The sequence below is a fragment of the Mustela erminea genome, chromosome 11 (assembly GCF_009829155.1).
Source record: "Mustela erminea isolate mMusErm1 chromosome 11, mMusErm1.Pri, whole genome shotgun sequence".
NCBI lineage: Eukaryota > Metazoa > Chordata > Mammalia > Carnivora > Mustelidae > Mustela > Mustela erminea.
In genome coordinates, this window is record NC_045624.1 from 39,616,052 (window position 1) to 39,640,247 (window position 24,196).

The following is a 24,196-nucleotide window of genomic DNA, read 5'->3' on the forward strand; positions in this document are numbered from 1 at the left end:
TATTCAATGTACCATTAAATAAAGTCTTTGAGCTACAAGTAAATAGACATAAAGACCACATATGTTAACAACAGCACTGTTTGAAAAATACAATGACTTCGTCAGCTTCAAATTATTCTCCTTAGACCAGAATTACTCTTTGGAGCCAAAGCTGATTTCCAAAAATCATCTGCTAAAATTCATATCTAAATTCGTATGTAAGCCAAGATGAGGAGGGGCATTGGAAAGGATAGCCCTGCACTCCATGTATTAGTCACAAACAAGAATTCCAACAATGGTTTTTATCACACCAGGGAAATCAAAATGTATTTTTGCAGAGTCTTGACATTCTTGTGATTTCAATAAATGTCAACAATCTTAATCAATAACAATAGATGTGTTTCTGGAAATAATATTTTCATAGATTATTTTCCATAATTATTGTTAAGGTATAGAACTCACCTTTTAAATACAAAGTAGTTATTAATCACCAGTACACACACTGGTTTCAATGATGCTGATACCACTAACACTATCCAAAGCAAGGCCCAGGTAAAATGAAAGCAGTAGTTAATTGCAGGAACTTAAATGTATCAAAAATGGCTGACCTTAAAAACATTAGTGGAAAGTAAAAGGTATCATTTGACTTGCATTTATGTCTGGTGATGTAGGAGGAGAACATCCACAAATACAATTCTTCAGTTGATTAAACTGAACCATATTGTCTGAATTCCTAGGACAATCTTAGCATCTTCTAAGTAAGAAGTCAAAAGTGTTCTTTCAGGCAATCTCCATTGCAAAGCTTGCAGTTCCGTGCTTTCAGCCACAAAATTCGCAGACTAAGAGTGACAGGGCAATTGAATTTTCATGGATTGGATTAGTGCTGATTCCAAAGAAGGAAGAGTTTACTCCCAATGTTGCAATCTATGATAATGAAATGAAATATTTAAATTAAATTTCAGGTTGAGCACAGCTTCCCTGCAAGATGGCCCTGGCAGCTGTCTCTGAGTTTCTCAATACAGTACATCACCCCCTACATAAATTGCACGTTTATGCAAATGAACCTGCAAAAAAGCAAAAAGTCTGAGTACAAATTACTTCTTTTCCAATTGATTCAAACCACCATAAGAAGGAAAGTACTATGCAGTATTTATTTCAAGGCATCAACTTTTAGAAAAGGATGCCTATATTAATTTTTTTAAGAAGGAAGTAATGAAGAAGAAGAAAGACAGAAGCAATCACAATGAAGGCTTTTCTTAAAAGTAGCTCATTCTTCCATGTACCTCATTCAAATGTAGCAAGAAACTGAAGGCAGAAGCCTGTTATCACAGAAAAAGCTAAAATTGCATTTTAACATCCTTAGATTCAATCTACAGCTTTTCTTCTTTTCTGCTCTTTTTATTCATGGACTCTTTACAACTTCACTCAAAGTATGTTACCCAATCACCAACTCTACAAACAGAACTTTTCAAAGCCTTACAACTACATTGAGGAAGTAATTCTAAAAATTCAATACAGTGACGAGGAGATATATCCTTTGCGTAAAACTCTATTAGCTAGTGATGGTGCTGGAGGGTGAGGCAGAATTAGGGTTTTACTTCTTCTACTGATAGCTAGAGTTTTCAGGGGGAAAAAAAACTTACTGCAAAAAGAATAAAAGGCAAACCAATTTAAATTTGTGTATGACCAAAAGTTCTACACGTCAAGAGCAAATTCTCAAAAGCCAGCAAAAGGCGAGGAACTCAGCATGCAATGTTAGGGTCCATAACATTGCAACTATCAAGCAGTCGCCATGTATTTGAGTATCTATACCAGTCTCCCCCTTAACCCTGAAAATCAAGAGTTCATTCAATGAGCACTTATTAAGCACCTACCCTATGACGGGATAGGGCTCCATGATCTAGAGATGAGCTAGGCTTTAATACAAACATATATAAACCCAAATAGTATGCAATGTTTCTTTATTCACAAGGCATCCTGGAAAGAGTGGGGAACAAATAAAAGAATTTATACATTTGCATTATAGCTCACTTTAGTAGTAGCTAATTTTTACAACAACTGAATATTCTGAACACTAAGTAAAATTACAGTTAAAAATGTTTAAATAGAAGATAGCGTTCTAATTGTTATTCAAATAACTTTGACAAAACAACGTCAGCATTTTCCCTCTATATCCATTTTAGGCATTAGTCAAGCAATCTGACTGATGTTAACACTACACACAAGACAATGTTATACCTACACTAATCTCTTAGGTTTGGAGAAAAAAAATCCGATAATCTTTCAACACCACTTATATATATTTTGTAACTCTTACAAATAGAGTGTCTGCTTTCTTTTATGCCATAAGTTCCAATAACTCCTATTACTGGTATGGTTCAATGTTAATGAGAATGACACACACATATAGTTTATATACATACATATATAATTGTATCAGATTTATAAACAATGACTTCAGGAACTTAAGTTAGGAACATAGACTGTAGATAAGTATTTACATGCAGAATTTGATCATACTACTCTGAAATTTATTTTATTTATATTTAAAGGAGTAAAATGGTTAGTCACATTGATGTTATGCAATTAATGGAATTTCTTTCCAATTTAAACTTCAGAGGCTATAGAGAAATTAAACTAATTACATTTCTTGCAAAAATTCTTGTAAATTTTAAATCTTCTACATTGTAAATGTAAAAGCCACTTATAAAGAAGTTTTTCTCTAGATTTAAATTACTCAAGACAAGCTCATTATCAAAAAAAGAAAAAAAAAAGCCAAGATGCCCTCCAACAGACAAATGGATAAAGAAGATGTGGTTCATATACACAATGGAATATTACTCAGCCATTGGAAAGGATGAATACTCAGCTTTTGCATCAATATGGACAGGACTGTAGGAGATTATACTGAATGAAATAAGTCAATCAAAAAAGTCAATTATCACATGGTTTCACTTACTTGGGGAACATAAGGAATAGCATGAAGGACATTAGGAGAAGGGAAAAATGAAGGGGGAGAAGTTGGAGTGGGAGATGAACCATGAGAGACTATGGACTCTGGGAAACAAATGGAGAGTTTTAGAAGGGAAGGGGGTGGGGATGAGTGAGCCTGGTGATGGGTATTAAGGAGGGCATGGACTGCACTGAGCCCTGGGTGTTATACACAAACAATGAATCCTGGAACACTACATCAAAAAACTAATGATGTACTATGTGGTGATTACTATAACACACACACACACACACACACACACACACACACACAAGTTTAAAAAAAAAGCCAATGTGCTGAAAAAATTTTTCTTTCGAACTCATTAAAAAATATTTGCAACTAGATTTTAATTCACAACTTTAAATATATACATTCAAAATTAGCAAAGAATATGCTAATAACTTCAAATATTTCTAAGAAAATATATAATTTTTCTCTTAAAGTTTTAGAATGGTAGATATATTTTTGTTCTTAAATTATTAATTAACTCAATGAATGCATCCTGTTTAAAATATGACCCAATTATGAAGCACAAGGAAAGACTGAGGAACTTTCACACAAGGGAGGAAAGTAAATAGATTTGACAACAGAATGAAGTAAATAGATTTGACAACAGAATGCAATTTGGGATCCTTTTTTTTTTTTTTTTTAAGATTTTATTTATTTATCTGACAGACAGAAATCACAAGTAGATGGAGAGGCAGGCAGAGAGAGAGAGAGAGAGGGAAGCAGGCTCCCTGCCGAGCAGAGAGCCCGATGCGGGATTCGATCCCAGGACCCTAGATCATGACCTGAGCCGAAGGCAGCGGCTTAACCCACTGAGCCACCCAGGCACCTGCAATTTGGGATTCTTGACTGGGTTTTACAACAGAAGAAAAGGACATTAATGGAAAATTGTTGGGATTCAAATATCACTTGTAGTTTAGTTAAAGCATTATGCCAATATTGATTTCCTGGTTTTGATCACTGGACGATGTCTATGTAATATCTTAACATTAGGGGAAGCTGGGTGAAGGGTACACAGGAATTCTTTGCATTATTTTTGCAAATTTTCTGTAAGTATAAATTATTTCAAATTAAAAGTGTAAAACAAATCCCTGAGTAGAAATGTTCTTTGTTTCCTTATGCAGTTGGGTAGTTTGGGGCTATAAATAAAATATTTCTTGCAACATGCCTCAGGGAAAATCTTGTGATAATAAGAAAAACAATTCCTCACCATTTTCAGAACATTTATTTGATGGCATCATTTGCATGAGTAAAAATATAGTTTTCATCTTGTTAAGGAAAACGCTTAAAAATTCAGCAATTGATGACTTCCAAAAACTGTGATAATAATGACAATGATTGAAACTACCTCACTGCAAGCTGTATCCTCTGCATTATTATGTTAAGCTATAATTATCATGCTTTTTCTCCAGAGTCATTTTTGATTCTAAAATTCTATGGAAAAAGTGTTTTTTCAGGTTGCATTCCACAGTGTTCTTCGGGACCTTGTCATAACACCATAAAGTATAGCAGAAATCAGGAAATGTAAGCTAAAGGAGTCCTAACCCAGAGGGTTTACTAAAGAAATGACTAATGGAGTTCAGTATGAAGCAGTTTCATTTCAAGTTTATCCCAAGAGCATTAGCCCTGAGGGCTGTGTTATTGGGAAGTTTAAATTCAAGCTACTTTCCTTGTAAGGGCTGCAAAGGCCATAATTATAGCCTGTCTTCAGATCCCTAAATTTTAACTTTTTCTCCAAATTATCCTTGGTACACCAACATACATATCCTTAAAGGAATGAAATATAATGTCTAAGAAATAGGATTACCTTTACTTTAGAAAGTAAGCAACTTTGTTATTTTAAGGTCACTATATATCACTCCTTCCCAAAGTCAACTCTCTTTCAGACCTTTCCCATGACATTCTACATTTCAGACACTTTTGGGGTTTAAATTTTCTGATCGCAACAGGCTTGCAAAAAAACCCAAACCTATTACTTACAAGGGCACCCATGGGTCCAGTTATCCACTAACAGATAAACTAATAACAGGCAGATTGGTTAGTTTTTAACTCAAGAGAGAAAGAGGACTAGCATAGATTAGGGAGAACCTGAAAGTCCAAACAAGAAGCTTCTGTCTGGAGAAGAAGGTAAGGAGTAAGAGACTCAGGACCTAGGGAAGAGGGAGAAGAGGCAGAGGCACTAACGCAAAGTTTCCCAGCTTATAACTGGCTAGAGGAAAGTCTTCTCAGACACCATCTCAAAGGCCATGATTGTGGTGCCTCCTTCAAGCAGTCACGGTGCCAGCAAGTTGTGCTGAGAGCAGAAAACACTTTCATAGCTGTGAAACTATACTGTTCCAGATCTCAACCAATACAAATCATAAGATGCTACTTACAATATTTACTTGGAGGTCTGGGCTCAAACAAAATGAATGCTAAGGAGCACTCACAAAGTCAGTCACTGCAGAATAATGGCTATTGTGAAAGGGAAAAAAGAGTTTTGAAGTTGTTTTGAAACCACAAAATACTACATCAAAGGTCACAATACAGGGTATTTATTGTCAAGGTAATTTTCTCCCCATTGGAATAATAGGATCGTGCAAAATACAGTGTTAGGGGGGAAAAAACACAAAGAAATTATACAGTTGAACTACCACATACACTTTATTTTAATTATTTTAAGGCTGTGGGGCATTACAGGTAAACTAAATGCCTCCAAACTTTTGAAAGCACCTCTTCCCAATGCTTCGCCAGCCCCTCTAAGAGATTTCTTGTCAGTCTTTGTGCCCCTGTGTGTATCTCCAGCTGGCTTTCCAATCTCTTGAAACTATTTGGAAGAAACCACTACAACTCAGATAGAAAAATTTAATTGGCATAAACAAAATTATCACATGATTTCAACACCTCCTCTTCCCATGGTGCTCCTTCCAAAACTATTTAACTAATTATCCTTTTAAGGACTTGGCCCAAACACAATCGTAGCTTCTTTGTCAAAACAATTTCTCACCTTTTAAAAAAATACTCTGGCAGGAGTAGCTTAGTTTTTATTTTATTATATTTTATTTGTATTTTCCTGTGGGTAATAACTTCTAGAGTCAAATCCAGTCCTGTGTGTCTATCAGACTGAAACCAGAGTCCCCATCATTCCTAGCAGGACTGGCTTCGTGGGTCATGGGACATGTGCAGTCACACATGACCCCATGCTCAGAAGTGCCCTGTGCTTGGTTGAATGCTCTGCTGTCACTCTCTGAAACGTGACAAGGGCCCTGCATTTTCATTCTGCATTGGGACCTGCAAATTGTATACCTGGCTTCAGATGACACCATCACAAATCCCAGCCAGAAGTCACGTGGCCTACGTGGGTCATAATGGAATTTCTACCAGGAATCTGGCTAGATCCTGAAGATATTCAACTTCCTAGAAAGACGTTTTTCAGAGTGTTACTATAGATTTGGCTTAGCTGGAACCAACTTTCAAAAGACCAGGTAAGTAATGGGGGAGGATAAATAAGTATTATAGGGAGGAATCTTAGAAAATGTTTTGTGAGGGTTTTTTTGTTTGTTTTTGTTTCTTAAATTGGACACAGTATCTTGGGGGTTTCTAAACAGCAGGCCTGAATTAAAGTAGAAACATATCAGCATTAGATATCCCAAAGGAAACATGGCTCTCTTATCCCTGAGCACCTGGATAACAAAGGGAAACCTCCTTTGGTTACAGACACACACACACACACACACACACACACACACACACACACTCCCCGAAATAAACAGCAGGCCCAAATTCTAAGTACCACTCACTCTGGATGTGTACTGTAGTCAGTACTGAAAAAGCAAACAAACAAATTTTAACTTGATGAGCAAAGCTGAAAAAGTAGAAGAGATTCTAGAAATTTTAGAAATCTTAGATTAAATTAAAATTAAAATTAAATTTCAGAAATTTTAGAAACCATGTAGATCGTGTTTCTGTTTTACCAGCAACATAAAGAAAAAAAAGTCCAAAGGCTCATAGATAGTGAGGACTTCAGCAGTGAAGGAGTCTAGGCATTGTGGTTCCCATTCCAGGGTGCTGTCAAGGACACCGCTCACCCTCTGAAAAGCTAAGTGCCCCACGCACAGGACTCAGGATATCATCCACTCCTCTGTACAAAGTCCCCCCCACCCCCCCGCCGAGAGCACCAAAGAGCTTGTCACACTAATTATGTGAACAGCAACGCCAGCTTCTGCCTGGCTGGCGTGGATCATGGTGTTCACCGTGGGTCTACACTGCTGTAAGGGGGAGCTGGATCTGACAGTCATAAAGCATATTTTCTATGTATTTTTTATATAGAAAGTGTATAATGTAGCTCTTGTATATAATCCCATATTTTTGACTTGTTTAAATATTGCTGGTTTTGAATAGTGGTCCTGTCTTTATTTGTAAGTAACAGTGGCATATGATGCCCCCAAAACACATTTTTTTCCAGACCCTTTTCATTTTATTAATGATTTTTAAGGGGGGGGTGTCCTTTGGCTATAGGTAAAATTTGAGGACAGTAGAAAGAGTTCAGTTCTGGTTTTGTTGTGAAGTTAGAGCTCCCTCCAGTGATCTCTCTGGCTGACTGAACTTAAAAAAACCCTTCCTTTCCAACTGTTCTTTGACGCATACAAATAAATCTAAGCTTTATTAGCCTTTACAGTGCAGGTTTTTTTCCCTTCTAAAAATTAAACTCAGCCAGTAAATACATGCATATTGATTTCTCCTAAAATCTTGTTAAATATCCATAGTCATTTATCCTCCAGTAGAGAATATTTAGAGGGTAGAATCGATACAATAAGACGCGGTCAAGGAACTTTCATTTTGGCCGAGACAGTGTCCATGTATGTGTCATTACATATAAAACTTCTCTGACTCTGCAGGTGAGAGATAACTTTCACAGTTATTAGCAAACAAAGAAAGACACTGGACAGGGTAAGAGTCTCCCATTCACACTGGAATTGTTATTTATATTTCAGAGGCTTTTTAAATGAACTGAACTAACTTTTCAGATTTATCACAGCCATCTCTAACATTCCTCCTTTAAACCACCTTCAATTTACTGGCTTCTACAAGCCAAGCGTGACACTGCCCATATCAGCGATGCCACATAACTCGATCAACCACAGGTAGTACCTAAAGGGATACATGAATTATTCATGAAACTAACCGAGGGCCAAGTAGATATTAAATCACTTTTGACTGTGAGGAAACCAGTTATGATTCTTGTGATTTATTTAGTTACTTACTTATTTATTTAATTCCTCCAAATACCACATTAGGTACTCCTTTGCTCAGTATCGCGGGATCACAGCCAAGGTAATTGGTGAGATGCTCTCTCAGCCACGCATTTGCTTATTTCCTCTCTTCCCTCCTCTCATTCCTCTTCCACTTATCTCTCCTAGTTTATATTTCTCTTCCTTTCCCTTCCCCTCCTAAAAGGTCTCATGGAGGCTTAGCTTTAGACCTGGTAACTACACGAAACATAATCTGATACAATCCCCTTTGATTTTATGGAAGGGAAACTGAAGAGGATTGAGAAGCTTGACCAGGCACACCACTTTCCTCTTCCTTCCTCCCTTCTTTGCAGCAAGGTCTAAAGCTCCCTTTAGGTTCAGCAAAAAGCCTGGGTGTTTCTGATACTGCTGGCCCCTGGCTCACCCTTGTCCATGTCTACGGTTTGGGTTAATGGTCAAAGATATGCATACAACAATGAAACTAGAGATGGCAGAAATAGTTTTCTGTATAAAGAGACTTTAGAAAATGAAGGCTCTGGGAAAATTACATGAGCATGCACTATTTCAGAACCATGGAATCCGGTATTTTAGGTTTTCTTCTCCTGAAAAATGTCTTGCTTTTGCCCCTTTAAACAAACCTAAACAAGAGAACTTGATTTGACATCGCTTTTCATGACAATCATGGTAATGATGTTGCATTTTATTTCTCTTTATACATTATACCTTACCAAGTTTTCTCACCTAGTGTTCCACTCCAGGTAACTGGAACATGATCACCTTGAAACTCATCCACTAGGACTACATAGGGCAGAATGTAAGGAAGCAAGAGAGACCGCAGAGTGCCCTTTTACATTTCATGCCACCATTAGCTGAGGGTTATTGCATGGCTGAGTTCTATGTTCGTTACAATGTTTATGCAGTTTAAAGGAGATATCAAATTTAGCACTTGGGGGAGAAAAGGGTTATCAAGGTGTAGACAGTTAAAGCAAATTGCCTAGCCAAGAAAAATTGCTGTAGGCTCTGTAGCAAACAGAGGTGTTCTGTCACCTTGCCCACTGCCTCAAGTCCAGCAGGAGGAGTAAATCTAAGGACAGCCCTTGCTGTTTAACCTGATCTGCAGTCTCCTTTAAAGGAGTCCACCTATGTGGGTCAAGATGTTCAGTGAGAGAAGGTTTCAGGAACATCCAGGCATCTTGCTAACCTGGATAGTTCAGCCAGATGTAAGCTATTTTAGTGAGAAAGTAACTGAAACTTACAGAGAGAACAAATTCACTCTGTGGAGAAACAAAGCAATGCCAGTTACCCACACATTGCAAACAATTTCCCTAAGCAAGAGAATGGCTTCTACAACAAAGGCAAACCAAACCTTTTAACCCCATGGGGTGGATCTCAGATTCTGGTAAGCATGCGCATCACCTGAAAACCTTGTTAATGTGCAGATTCCAAGACTGCCTCCTCCAACCCTCTTTCAGATAAGCTAATGTTATCTTTCTTTTAACCAGGAATTTGAGGTGATTCTGGGTACTGTGCTTTGAGAAACAATATGTAAACGATGTCAGTAAAATATGTATTCAGTCTAGGAGGAGGGTTGATGACCCCTGTGTTATTTTCAATGACTTCCTTTGCCACAGGACGGGAATGGAAGGGGCTCCATTCCTGCCTTGGCACTAGAGAATCTCTTCAGCTTTCTGAGTGAGCGTCAGCGACCTCATCTTCTAAGATGTGCTTTGCAGAATACACGAGGTTACATGGAAGATTTTTTCAAATAACTGTATGCAACACCAAGGAACGAAATGTTAAGAAAATTTTCCAGCATCACTTAAAATGTACAGATACATACTTCAACTCAGAACTACCATATCTCCTGATCAATGATGACTCCCACATACACATTCCTTGGAAATTGGAACAAAATGAATGAGGAAAAAAAAAAAAGAATTACAATGTCTTTTCTCCTTTACTTGATTATTGAAAATGACTTAAGTCAGCTCCTCTAAAAGGGTATTCCTATGGTATGAACTCCTCGATGAAGATGTACAAGTTACAAATGGCATCAATAAAAAAAATATAGCTTTGCAAAACTGAACTTGGTCCATCAGTGTGAGAAAGGAATACTGCTCAATTTGCCCCAATTTTTCTAAGTGGCTTAAGTTAACTTGAAAATTGAGTCCACGTTCCTCATCAAGATAAGCCAAAATAATAAGAGCAGGCATGCTGACCTAAGTAAAGATGAGAGGGCCTTGGAATGGGACGAAGAAACTCCAAGTGTGCACTAAATCAAAGCTCTGCGTCATCTTAATACCTCAATCCCCTCATCCATAAAATGGGGATTAATAATGTTTTCCTCCCCTTGAGGGTTGTTTAAAAGGGATAACTAACAAAGTAAATGGTTGTAAATTATTTTGCGGGCCTGCTGTGTTGCTGCCAAATAGGAAAATTTCAATTTAAAAGCTGAGATCTTTAGAAGCTCCAAAATATTATAAAGCAAGTCACATTTCATGGCTAATTTAAAACATCAGGGGTTCCCACAAGTTGCTTATAATGATGTTTTCCAATTCCCATGTTATTTGATGATTTACACAGCTTCAACTTTTATGGTTGAATCCAGCCATTCCTGTCTGGCCATGATTCTCTTTTATCAATACTACCAGCTCACATAACTGTCTGTCTCTTTGGGGGGATTAAACATTATTTTTTATCTGGACCTGGAAAGAGTAAATTCGGAAATGATAAGAAATTTTGGGTTGCAAGTCCCATGTGTTATTTATTTCGATCAGGAAAAGAGCTGTTATAGACAGCTTTAGGAAGACTTTTTAAAGCCCTGATAAAATCTTTGTGTGTCACGGAATGACACTGAAAATATTTTAATACCTTAAAGCTCTTAAGAGTTGAACTAAACTTTCAGTAAAAGAGTCCGATTTTCCTTCTGGATTTTTGGCCTTCAAAAGACAAAAACCAAGCCAAGAAAATAAAATAACAGAAAAAAATTAATTGCACCAAATCTTCAAATAACAATATTAAGGTAAACAGTGTCTGTACACTGAAAAGGAACCAGAAGAATTGAGAAACTGCATGGAGATGGTATAAAAGATATTCAGGGTTTGCCAAAAGTAATTTATACTAAGACCTGGGCAGGGTATTAGATAAAAATACAAATTCCCAGACTCCACTCTAATCTCCCTACATGAGAATCTTGAGAAAAAAAAAAAAAAAAAAGCCCTGGAAATCTGAATTTTCAGCAAGTTTCTAAGATTCTTGCTACATAAGTTATTGTCAGTGGACCAGCACCATCAGCATCACCTAAAACTTGCTAGAAATGCAGAATACCAGCTTCCGCTCCCAAGCTGCTAAATCAAGACCTGTAATCTAATAAGCTCCCCAAGGTATTTGTATATACACAGAAGTGTGAGAAGCGCTGCCCCAGATGATCCCTACATCTGACAAGCTCAGGAGAGAAGTGTAATGGAATGAGCCCAGCGATTAAAGTTCGGGTCAATCCCTCGCTTGGTCGCTAAGCTCAGAGGTTCTCCCTGCAAAAGCCTGGGAGTAAAAAAGAGATTAAGTGTGAGTTTGGCACCATCATTTTAACTACAGTGAACCATTCAAGATGCTCTTCCTTCCAAAAAAAAGAGAGAGGAAAGACTGGCTAGACAAGAATTGTTACTGAACAGTTGTCTAGGGCTTACCATGGGACAGGTAGGTGCCAGGCAGTGAGGAAACTGCCAGACTGCAGAGAACAAAGTGTACACACACACACACATGCACCTATAAACCTGGTGCAATCTGAGGTCAGTGCACTGGACCAATGACAATTCCCTGGTTGTGAGAGTGTGCTAGTTATACCACGTGTTGCCATTCGGAGACACTGAGTGCAAGGTATACAGGGTCACTCTGCATTATTTCCTACAAGTCCAAGTGAGCCTATAAAAGTTAGGGAAAAACACAAAAAAAACCTAAGCCCACAACAAGGATCCTCATTTTGTGTTTGAGAAATGTAAGGGTTGGGAAGTATAAGTAATTTGTCCAAATGTCCTTACTAATAAAATAGGTGATTTTTGAAACAGTAGCCTATGGTGGGTGGTGCATTAAAAAAGAAATTTGCAGACTAGACTGCATTTCTGTGTCTTCTATATTATGCTTTGGAGTATGAATGTCATTGCTTGTATCCTATTCATTAATACAGGCACTACTGAATCGACATACTGTATTAATTCAGCATAAATCAAAGCAGGCAGAAAAAGGGAAAAATAAATCTATTATAAAAACTATTAGATCTACTATCAGGGAACAGGAAATGCAATGTTTCTGGTTTTTTTAAAAAGATTTTATTTATCTACTTAAGAGAGAGTGAGTGAGAGAGAGTACGAATGGGAGGAGGAGCAGCGGGAGAGGAAGAAGCAGACTCCCCGCTGAGCAGGGAGCCTGATGCAGGGCTGGATCCCCGGACCCTGGGACCATGACCCAAGCTGAAGGCAAATGCTTCATCGACTGAGCCACGCAGGTGCCCCAGGGAACCAAGGGTTTTAAAAGAAAAAAGTAACTCGGGGCGCCTGGGTGGCTCAGTGGGTTAAAGCCTTTGCCTTTGGCTCAGGTCATGATCCCAGGATTCTGGGATCGAGCCCCACATAGGGCTCTCTGCTCTGTGGGGAGCCTGCTTCCCCCTCCCCCTCTGCCTTCCTCTCTGCCTACTTGTGATCTCTCTGTCAAATAAATAAATAAATAAATCTTTAAAAAAAAAAAAAGAAAAAGAAAAAATAACTCATTTTAAAATTTCAACCTCTTTCTTTTACACCTTAAAGTGGAAATATTTTGCTTCTTAAGAGGACCAAGCACTAAATACCCACTCCAAATTGTAAATCAAAGTCAACAGAAAATCTTTTCATCTTGGAAGCGCTATTTCTTTAATGTTGTTTTAATAAGTATTTCTAGTAAAATTTGTTTACTTTAAAGAAAGAAAAAGAGAGAAAGGCAGGATTGAAAGCAGGAAGGAAGGATAAAAGGAAAGAAGGAAGAAAAAAGGCTAATAAAAGAAGTGCACCGTATAGTAAGGGCTGAACAATACACTGGACAAATAATACACAGAACAAAAATAAGAAATTCATAAAGTAAACAATCAGTCAATAGAATTTTGTTTTAAACATTCCGCCTCAACATGAGGATACACATTCTTTACCTATCAAATTGAAAAATATATAGTTAAAAATTGTAAGTTCTACTAAAGATGTGGCAGTATAAAGCTATCTTGTACTTACTAGTGGAAATGGAATTGGCATAGCCTTTCTGGAGTAACTTAGATAGTATGCCTCCAAAAGTGGAAAGACTTCTATGCAAGGACATTCATCATGTCATCTAATGGTAAAAAATTAGAAATAATATTAATGTCTGACAGCGATCCATTAAGTTATGAAACATCATAATGGAATGAAAAGTTATTTAAATAACATATTTGAATAATATTTATTGACCTGGAAAGTAATGACTATATTAGAAATAAGTATTTTAAAATACTAAGAATGGTGGTTTCTGGAGAGTGAATTATTTTCTTTAAATAAAGGATTTTCTAGTTTTCTCTCAAAAAACACACTTTAAAGATTAAGAAAGGATGGCTCTGAGATCTACCCTGGAAAAGAAAGAGACTCTTTCTGGGGAGGTGCTTGTCTCTCTCTGTGATTTCCATTTTCCCCACTAAGTTAGGTACCTATGGGCAGAAAAGGAAAATAAAGAAGGTCAAGGAAAGCTCAAAGATTGGAAAAAGGGCTGGAGGTATGTCCCAGTCAGCATTTTTCGAAGACAATGAGGTATGGCCAGTAAAGAAACCAGGACTGTCAGTCATGTGAGCTCTGCCTGCCCAGCCCCTTTGTTAAGAGTAAAAAGATGAGATATTTCCCATTCATCAGTGGACTCATCCATTTCCATGCTTTTCGGTGTTTTCCTTTCCCTAAGTTTCTTATTAAAAGCTTGTATGTAAAAGTTCCATCTTGTTTTGCCTTGTTTTCCCCATCTTGGTCAGGCTAGACAAAGAGCAGAGTTACACCTGTGGGAGGCCAATGAGAGTGGTTTCAGGTGCCATCCCTGCTTGGACCAGGAAGGGGCACTTGGAGATGAGGAACACTGAAGAGGTTAGCCAGCTGCAACTGCCATGTTCCTCCCTTTTCCTTTTGGATTTGGCTTCTAGTTTACACCCAAAATGAGCCAGATTCTGGCAGTAATTTACAATGTCACAATAATACTGAAATAAGGGTGTCTTTAAATATGACATCAAAGGAGTTCTTGAACAAAAATGGATATTTAAGCAACAGAATTCTGTTGACTTCTTACATTTTCACAAGTCAAATGTTTGGCGTCTGTGTATGTACACGAATGTTCGTGTGCAGGGTATCCATGTGTGCTCAATGGTGAGATTTTTTCCCTCCAAATGAGCATAAAACAGAGGACTCCAGCTCTAATAAAAAGTTGAACTTCTTCTTGAACATAAAAATTCCTTTTTAGTAAATAGACCAGTCATCTCAGGGAGAAGGAAAGGACAAATAGAGGCAATTGCTTAAAATTTGGCCGAACCCACGATAACGATCAAGGCCTAGGCCTTCCTCCCTCATGTCAAAAGGCAATTTTGGACGCTGTTCTTGCCCTGAGTCCTTCAGGGAATTGGCACACATATGAATTTCCAAATACTATATGTGAACACAAGAAATAATTAAGAACTATTGAATAAAACCCCAAAACACAATACTTAAGGTAGTAAAGAATATGGGACAGGAAAGATAAAAACTAGGCAAAGCATCTCATAATCATAATTGTTCTTATTTCTGTACAAATAGTTTATGGAAGGTGTTCTATTTTGATTTCTGATGAAAAAAAAAAAAAAAAACCAAGATGTAAATAATTCCGAGTCATGCAACAGTGGTCAAATTCTGCCTGAAAACATTCAATATTTTTGAAGCGTCAGCCCACAGAGGTGAAAATCAAATTATTCACTGGATCAGAGAAGTTAAGAGGTAATAAGTGGAGTTTCATAAATTAGCAAAATAATATTGGACTTCTGAAAGTCTCTTCTTCCAGTTTGCCTTTTGATTTTCACAGATTTTCTCTCTTCACACTCAGAAACATCCATCATCATAGAAAGCTTACGTAGACTTAATATACAAGTGGCTTCCCTTTGCTGAGTGCCAACAGCTGCATATTTCTATACGTATATAGTCTTAGAGTTTGTGCAAAAGAACATGCTTACATGCATCTATTACTTCAGTAAAAGGCCTCTATATTTTACTGTTAAGACAAGCTGACTGTTGCTTCTTTTTTTTTTTAAAGATTTTATTTATTTATTTGACAGCCAGAGATCACAAGGAGGCAGATAGGCAGGCAGAGAGAGAAGGAGGGGGGAAGCAGGCTCCCTGCTGAGCAGAGAGCCCGATGCAGGGCTTGATCCCAGGACCCTGGGATCATGACCTGAGCCAAAGGCAGAGGCTTTAACCCACTGAGCCACCCACGCACCCCCTGACTGTTACTTCTTAGGAACGGATTTCTTCAGCACTAAAACATAGCTTATTTCCTCGTTATTTAGCAACACAATCACCCATCGAGTCCCTAAGCCCCCATTCAAAATCAATGTTGATCTAGGGTGAATGTTGATCTCGGGTGACCATATAATGTATTGGACAAACTGGAACACTTTTGATAGGAAATGGAGACACTCAATAGACAGGCAAACCTGGACGCCTGGTCACCCTACTCCTGTCCCAAACTCAATAGCTGCTTTTTGGTGCAACCTTCATACTGCAATCACTCTAGAACCGAATAAGACACAATTCATTTTTCCTACAATTTAAAAAAAAAAAAAATTTTAAAGGCCAAAATTCAGAAAGGCAGAATGACAGTAATGTAAATGATTATAAGGGGATAGCAGGAAAATTATTCATTCCTAACCACTCTCTCTGGGTTTGCTCTTTTCTGGCTCAGAGACCCTTTCTGCCTGGACTTTCTGCCCCCGTCATGCTCCTGCCAGGCTGCAGGCTACACACAATAGAGCATTAAGCGAGTTACAATACCAGCAAAGGCCTGATGAGGTGATTATTTCAAATAGAAATGGGATGCAAAATCTGTCACAGAGCCACTGTGGAGAACATGGTTCCCCTAGAAAAAATGAAAATTTGTTTTTACACCTGTTTGCAGTTTCAGTGCTGGAGAAACCAAATCTCAGAATACTTTATCGATCTTCTCTTCTTTTCCCTTGATACCTGCTCCTGCTACGTACACATACTCTTGAATGTCGTGAAGCACTGGCATTCTCACTCTTATTAGTCTTTCCCTTTGCCACTCCTAGAAGATTCAGCCTTTAAAACTCGCAGATACACATACACATTTGCATTCTTAAAATGTACAGAGTAATAAGAACCTTATTTGTTTTCTGCCTTTTTCATTTTGATATCTGACATGCCCGTGGATATTTAGTATACATCCAGAGACATCAAGCTGAGTGATTTTCAGAAAGATAAATTAATCCTGAGAAAAGAAGCCACCGTCTATTCTGTACTTGCCACATTTCTGGTAATGGAGGGGGAAAATAAATAAGTTATTACTTCCAGAGCAAAAGAAAGGAATAAGATGAGAAAGGGAATTAGAATCGCATTCTATATATGGCCCTCTATCTGTCGCCAAGTAGCTCTTAAAAGGATATTGCTCTAAGCCAAAGCATTATTTTTTTAATGTAAAATTTCATCTAGGTATGACAAATACAAGTTTACTGCTCAACTAATTTTCACAAACTGAACATACCTATATATTCAGATTGCAGATCAAGAAATAGGACAGTAATAGCACCTCAAGCTATCTCCATGACCCCACCTAATCAGTATACCTCCTTCCCCATAGGTCACAATTATTAACTTCCATCACCAGTGACTAGTACTTCCTGCTTCAGGACTTTATTATAGGATATGAAAACTCTTTTTGCATCTGGATGTTTTTAGTTAATATCAGGTTTTTGAGACTTATTCGTGTTGTTTCATTAAGTAGTAGTCACTCATTCTCACTGATGATTGGTATTTCCTTGTATGATTATATCACAATTAATCTACTCTATAAATGTTGATGGACATTTAGGTTGTTTTAGTTTGGGGCTAAGACCAAGAATCATGCTACAAATCTTCCTGAGTAAGTCTTTGAGTGTCTATATATTGGGTGCAAGAATAGAATTGCTAGTCAAATGGTATTTACATTCTGCCAAGCAATTTCTCAAAGGACTTATATTACTTTAGTGCATAAGAGTTCCCATTGTTCTACATTCTCATCAAAATTAGTACAGCCTGGGGGCCCCTAAGTGGCTCAGTGGGTTAAGCCTCTGCCTTCGGCTCAGCTCATGATCTCAGGGTCTTGGGATCGAGCCCCGAATCAGACTCTCTGCTTAGCAGGGAGCCTGCTTCCCCCCCCCCTCTCTCTCTCTGCCTGCCTCTCTGCCTACATGTGATCTTTCTGTCAAATAAAAAAATAAATAAAATCTTTAAAAAAAAAATTAGTACTGCCTGCCTTTTAAATTTCAACCATTCTGGTGGGTGTGTAGTACTATCTTATTTTGGTTTTAATTCAAATTTCATTGATTACTAATGAGATTGAAGTATCTTTTTACATGTTTATAACAATTTGAGTATTCTCTTTGTGAAAAGTCAGTCCAAATATTTTTTCGATTTTTCTACTTGGTTGTCTTTCATTTTTGTATTTATTTGTAGATTCTTTGTATATTCTAAATTATATACATATATGGTTTATGCTCTGTGCTTTTGAGATGCTATTAATGTTATAAAATATTATTTAAAAATTTCCTCTAGAGGAGCGCCTGGATGGCTCAGTGGGTTAAAGCCTCTGCCTTCGGCTCAGGTCATGATCCCAGGGTTCTGGCATCGAGCCCTGCATCGGGCTTTCTGCTCAGCAGGGAGCCTGCTTCCTCCTCTTTCTCTCTGCCTGCCTCTGCCTACTTGTGATCTCTCTCTCTGTCAAATAAATAAATAAAATCCTTTAAAATAAAAAAATCTAGAAATCTTACTGTTTTTATTTTACATTTAACTGGAATCTGACTGTATCCATTAAGTAAGATAGAAAGTAAATATTCATTTCTTTCACATAGATATCCATTTTTAAAAATTTATCAATTTCTAGAAAAACTCATACTTTTCTCCCTACATTCTATGTCACCTTTGTCATAAAATAAATGACTACATGTATGAAGCTCTATCTTTAATACATGAATATAAGGCTTTCTCATTTTGATATTTATGCATCCCAAAGTTTGTATATGCCTTATGTTTTTATAAGTTAATACAAAATATCTTCTCATTCTCTTGTAGGTTTTAGGTTTTATTTTGTTTTGTTTTACTCAGAGTTTTATTCTTCTTAGAAAGTGTGTTGCTTGTTCCCAAACATTTGGAAATATTCTAATTATTTTGTAACTGATTCTCAGCTTTAATTCTAGTAAGATCAAAGGAAATAGTCTCATGGTTTTTATTAACTTAAAATGTATTAATGTATCGAAACTTGAATGGTACAGCATTAATCTGATACCAATTTAGTTATAAATCTCTTTTTTTGTGTCTACATGTTATAATTTTTCCTAACACTTGATTTTCAACATTTCTGTTTCAAAATTTTCTTTTGTTTAAGGTATATTTCTTTCAAATAGCTAATAGATGTATTTTGTTTTTCATCTAGTCTAACATTTTTCTTTTAATGGGAAAATTTATATTGTTTATATTTAATGCAATAACTTCCATAACTAGGTTTAAATCTATCATCGCATTTATTACTAGTTTCCCCCACATATTCTATCTTCCCTTCTTTCTTCTTAAAGCAATGGATAACAGATTATATATTCTTTCACTCATAGGGATAACATTAGAAATCCTTAGTTTATTACAACTGGACATAAATTAAAATTTTACCACTTCCCAGTTAATGGTATGTCCTTAAAACACTTCAACTTTATTTTCCTATCTCCTACCTTTTGTGTTATTATTGTATAAATTTTAATTCTAGATATGGTTAAATACCTTGAAACATTATTTGTATTATTATTTTCACTTAGGTTTACTCACATATCACCTTTCCCATTTTTCTTTTACTTTTCCTTACTTTCTTATCTGCTATTGTTTTTCTTTTGCCCAAAGAGATTTTTTTCACATTTATTTTAATTCAGGTCTGCTGGCAACAAATTCTCTCAGTTTTTGCTTCTATAAAAATACCTTTATCTGTCTTTTAAAGGATATTTTTACTTAGCTCATAAATCTAAATTGGCAGGTATTTTTTTTTTCTCCACACTTTAAAGATGTCATTTCATTTTCTTTTTATTTCTATTGTTTCTATTAAAAATTCAGTTCTGTTTAGCTTTTTAGTGCTTATTCTCTTGGCTTCTAAGCCTCTTTCTCTGTGCAATTTAGGACCCAGCAAACACCCCAAAGGAAAAACTGTTGTAGACTATGGACTTTCTTCTTTGCATTTCCCTTCTGTCTATAACCTTGGGCTCTCAAATCTTAGGTGTTTTGGCACTTTAAAGTTCCGATTTTTGTCTCCTTGGTCTCATAAGACTGTTTTAAACTGTACTGGCTTCCCAGCCACCTCAGCTGATCTATCCATGGCTTCTGAGTCTCTCACTGTGTGCTTCTTAAGAGTCAATAAATGCTCTTCAGCAGAAAGCCATGTGTAGAATGTTTGCCCGAGTCAATAGCCTTTCTTCTTTCCAAGATACCAGACTGTCAGGGCCTCGTTGCTTGATGGGCCCTCTGATATCCTTAAACACACACACACACACACACACACACACACATACATATACATATATATACATACATATACAGCTGAATTTTAAATACATACATTTAAAATTTAATAAATATATATAATAGATATATATGTTATATATTTCTTATTTATTCCCTCTATTTATATATTTATATATTTTATATAAGCATTATATATAATATATATACTACATATATAAAGATATATGTAATATGTGTGTGTGTCTATATAATATATAATATATATATACTTTTTTTTTTTAATTCAGCTATTCCAGTTGTTCTTAATAGAAGCATTGGTCTACAACTAACCATTCCACAGATCTGGAAGCAGAAGTCAAAATGTTGTTTCTTGAAACTTTCCTATTTCCTAATGGTCTTTTCAAGAAGGTTATGGTAGATTTTAGTGTTAACAATCATAAGCTTTCCCGTAGCAGTGGCATAATATATCCCTATATTCATTGGCATCAGCCTGGCCATCTCACTTCAACTAGAATCTTGAAGAGGCAGTTTATGGATTGCTAAGCCTGTTTTCTTTTTCTTTCTGAAATATTTTTTTTTCTGAAATATTTTATTTACTTATTTGACAGACAGAGATCACAAATGGGCAGAAAGACAGGCAGAGAGAGAGAGGGGGTAAGTAGAGAGCCCAATGTGGGGCTCGATTCCAGGACCCTGAGATCATGACCTGAGCTGAAGGCAGAGGCTTAACCTGCTGAGCCACTCAGGTGCTCCCCAGGCCTGTTTTCTTTCTGCTTGAGACCAACAGTAATCCAGATACAGGCTGTTTTTGGTTTTGTTTGTTCATTTGTTTTTGTTTTTTAGATTTAATCAATTTATTTATTTGAGAGAGAGAGAGAAAGAGAGAGCCTGCATACAAGCAGGGCTAGGGGCTGAAGGAAAGGAAGAGAGAGAGAGAATCCCAAGCAGACTCCACACTGAGGACAAAGCCCAAAGTAGAACTCCATATCAGGACCCATGAGATCATGGCCTGAGTAAAAATCAAGAGGCAGACACTTAACAGATTGCACCGGCCAGCAGCCCCCAGATACATACTGTTCTATTAGCATGGATAGCCAAAGCTGACTGGACATAAACAGAGAGCATTTATTATTATTAGGGCCTAAAATTGGGGGTTGATTTTACTGCAGTGTAACCTACCTATCCTGACTGATACATGGGTACACAAAGGAAATGGGCACATATAATTCATGGGTCTCCTTCATGATGTTTCACTATAGTGAGAACCCTTTGGGCCAAAGACTGCCTTAATAGAAGGAAGTTGATCACTAAGAGCCAACTTCTCATTTCTACACCCAGAAGAGTCTTTTGTTAAGATTTCCAAAGGCAAAGAAGATGGAATATATCCCAGTGTGTTTTTGACTTTGACCTTTCCCTAAAATATCCCATTATCAGAATTCAAACCATTATGCAAATTCAGTCATTGAAGAACTAGCTTTTTTTACCAGAAAAAGTCATTCAAAAGTTTTTTTTTCTTTTTTTTTTTAAAGATTTTCTTTTTTTATTTGACAGAAAGCGAGATCACAAGTAGGCAGAGAGGCAGGCAGAGAGAGAGAGAGAGGAGGAAGCAGGCTCCCCGCTGAGCAGAAAGCCTGATGCTGGGCTCGATTCCAGGACCCTGAGATCACAACCTGAGCCAAAGGCAATAGTTTAACCCACTGTACTACCCAGGCACCCCCATTCAAAAGATTTCTAAGCTTTCCTTCACATCCAGTGGTAATGAAAACATTTTCCCTGACCTATTAATTTCATGCAGTTGTTAGAAGACTTACATGAGGTAAATACTTTCAGGTAAAAGAAAGCTTCATACAAATGCAAGAAAGTAAAAAATATATATACATATGTATCCTCTTACTTACAATTATATTAACCCTAATTGTTTCCATTTAAAAAAATTTTTTTAAAGATTTACTTATTTATTTGGGGGGTTGGAGGGCAAAGGGAGAGGGAGAGAGTCTTAAGCAGGCTCCCATGACCCCCAACATCACAATCTGAGGCAAAACCAAGAGTTGAATGCTCAACTGACTGAGCCACCCAAGTACCCTCAGACTGACTTTTTTAATTCTTGTTTTTTTAAGTAAGCTCTATGCCCAACGTGGGCCTTAAACTCATGACCCCAAGATTAACAGTTGCATGCTCTACTAACTGATCCAGTCAGGTGCCCTAAGCAGACTGACTTTTAATAGGTTTAATTATGTATTTTACTTTTTTACAGAAAAATACCCACTTATTGTTTGCACTCAGAAGGTACCATTCTCTTCACCCTCCCTTGGCAAACTATTGGAAGGGAAGAATATTATACTGGAGTATAGTGGGAAAAAGGAAGAAGAAGAAGAAGAAGAAGAAGAAGAGGAAGAGGAAGAAGAGGAAGAAGAGGAAGAAGAGGAAGAAGGAGAAGGAGAAGAAGAAGAAGAAGAAGTAGTTACCATTACAGGGACGCCTGATTGGGCTCTGCCGGTTAAGCATCTGCCTTCAGCTCAAGTCATGATCCTGGGGTCCTGGGATTGAGTCATGCATTAGACCCCTTCTTCAGCAGGGAGCTTCTCCCTCTGCTTGCTTCTTTCCCTCCTTGTGCTCACACTCTTGTGCTCTCTCTCTAACAAATAAATAAATAAAATCTTAAAAAACAAAAAAAAAGTAGTAGGCCTAGAATATGACTGGATAACACAGAATGGTCTAAAGTTATACATATGTATATATGTATGTTTGCATGTAGACTCCACACCCAGCATGGAGCCCAATACATGGCTCAAACACACAACCCTGAGATCAAGACTTGAGCTAAGATCAATAAGCAAGACGCTTAACTGACAGAATCACCCAGGAGTCCCAAGTTATACTTCTTTATTGACACAAGCATCTTCCTTATCTATTTTTTCAACATTAGGAGAAAAAATATATTGAGGAAAGTGAAAGAACTCAATAGAAGAAATAAGTTAAAGGTATATTAAAGTGTTTTCTTTGGTAGCTTAGTAAAACTGATAAGAATACCATATATGTTTCAGGGTATCCACACCAAATGAGAAGCTATCTTTGTGCTCTTGTCTAACACTTGTAATATTGGGCTCAACCTGAAGCCCTACGTGTTTATTTTCGATCTGTGGATTTACACTTTTCTTTTGAACTCATGAATCAGTTGTTTACTCTGCCTGCTCTTCACCTGGTCCAGATCTGACTGCAAAGAGGATCTGAATATAAGTGAAGATATGCATGATTCAGCCTAATTTGATGAATAGGGTGCTTGATGCTGAAGTGGCTCAGAAGGGATCGCTTTGGATTAGAAGGGAATAGTTATGGGGCACTGCCACCTGCAAATTTGTTCATGGCTTTGCCTGAGTTTACAGCTGAGCTTTGGGCTGAAAAGCTCTTAAACATGATTTATCAACAGCTTCAGAAGTCTCCATGGGGTCTGCACTAATTCAACTAGGACTTTCTGCTACTGCAAAGAATTTAAGCACCACTTTTCAAGGGCATCCATGACCTTCACAGATCAATTTAACAGGTTATTTCAAAGTTCGAAAACAACAAAAAAAATTCTTTTCAAAGCCACTCGACAAAGTATTTTTAATTTAATCTACAGTCTCATTCACATGGCACCATATCATTCAGGTTAGAACTTGCTTCCTTCCTACTTTCTGTGATAGGATTTCTGTCACAGTTTTATTGTAATGAGAAGACACTCGCTCAGAGTTATAAAATCTACCCATCATATCAGAACTTCATTTGCGGGCAAAATCTGGGTTCCAGGTCATACAACAGAGGACCACAACTAAGATGCTGCCACCTATGTGATTAAATAATTTTTAGATTTTTTAACTTTGTGACTTCCATTAATTGTCAAGGAAGAAATATTGCTCTCTTGGGTAAGCATAGGATGAAGCTGTTTGGTTAACAAGTTTGAATTCTAATAGTTTAAATTCATTTATTAAATGTTCAAATATTATTTGAATGAATACATTTTAGAAAATAAAATAATCAGGCCTCCTGGGTAAAGCAGTCAAGTCGGTTAAGCATCCTACCCTTGGTTTCTGCTCAGGTGGTCATCTCAGTGTTGTGAAATAGCCCTGGGTAGGGCTCTGTGCTCAGCAGGAGTCTGCTTGTCCCTCTCCCCTGCTCCTCCCTCTGCCCTCTCTCTCAAATAATAAATAAATATTTTTTAAAAAGTAGATTTTCTTGTTATTCCT

General features: G+C 37.1%; 1 pseudogene; it reads left to right on the forward strand.

Annotated features, from left to right (window-relative positions):
- Positions 1–10,073: 10,073 nt before the first annotated feature.
- On the forward strand, positions 10,074–10,157 carry LOC116569762 (annotated as a pseudogene).
- The last annotated feature ends 14,039 nt before the right edge of the window (positions 10,158–24,196 follow it).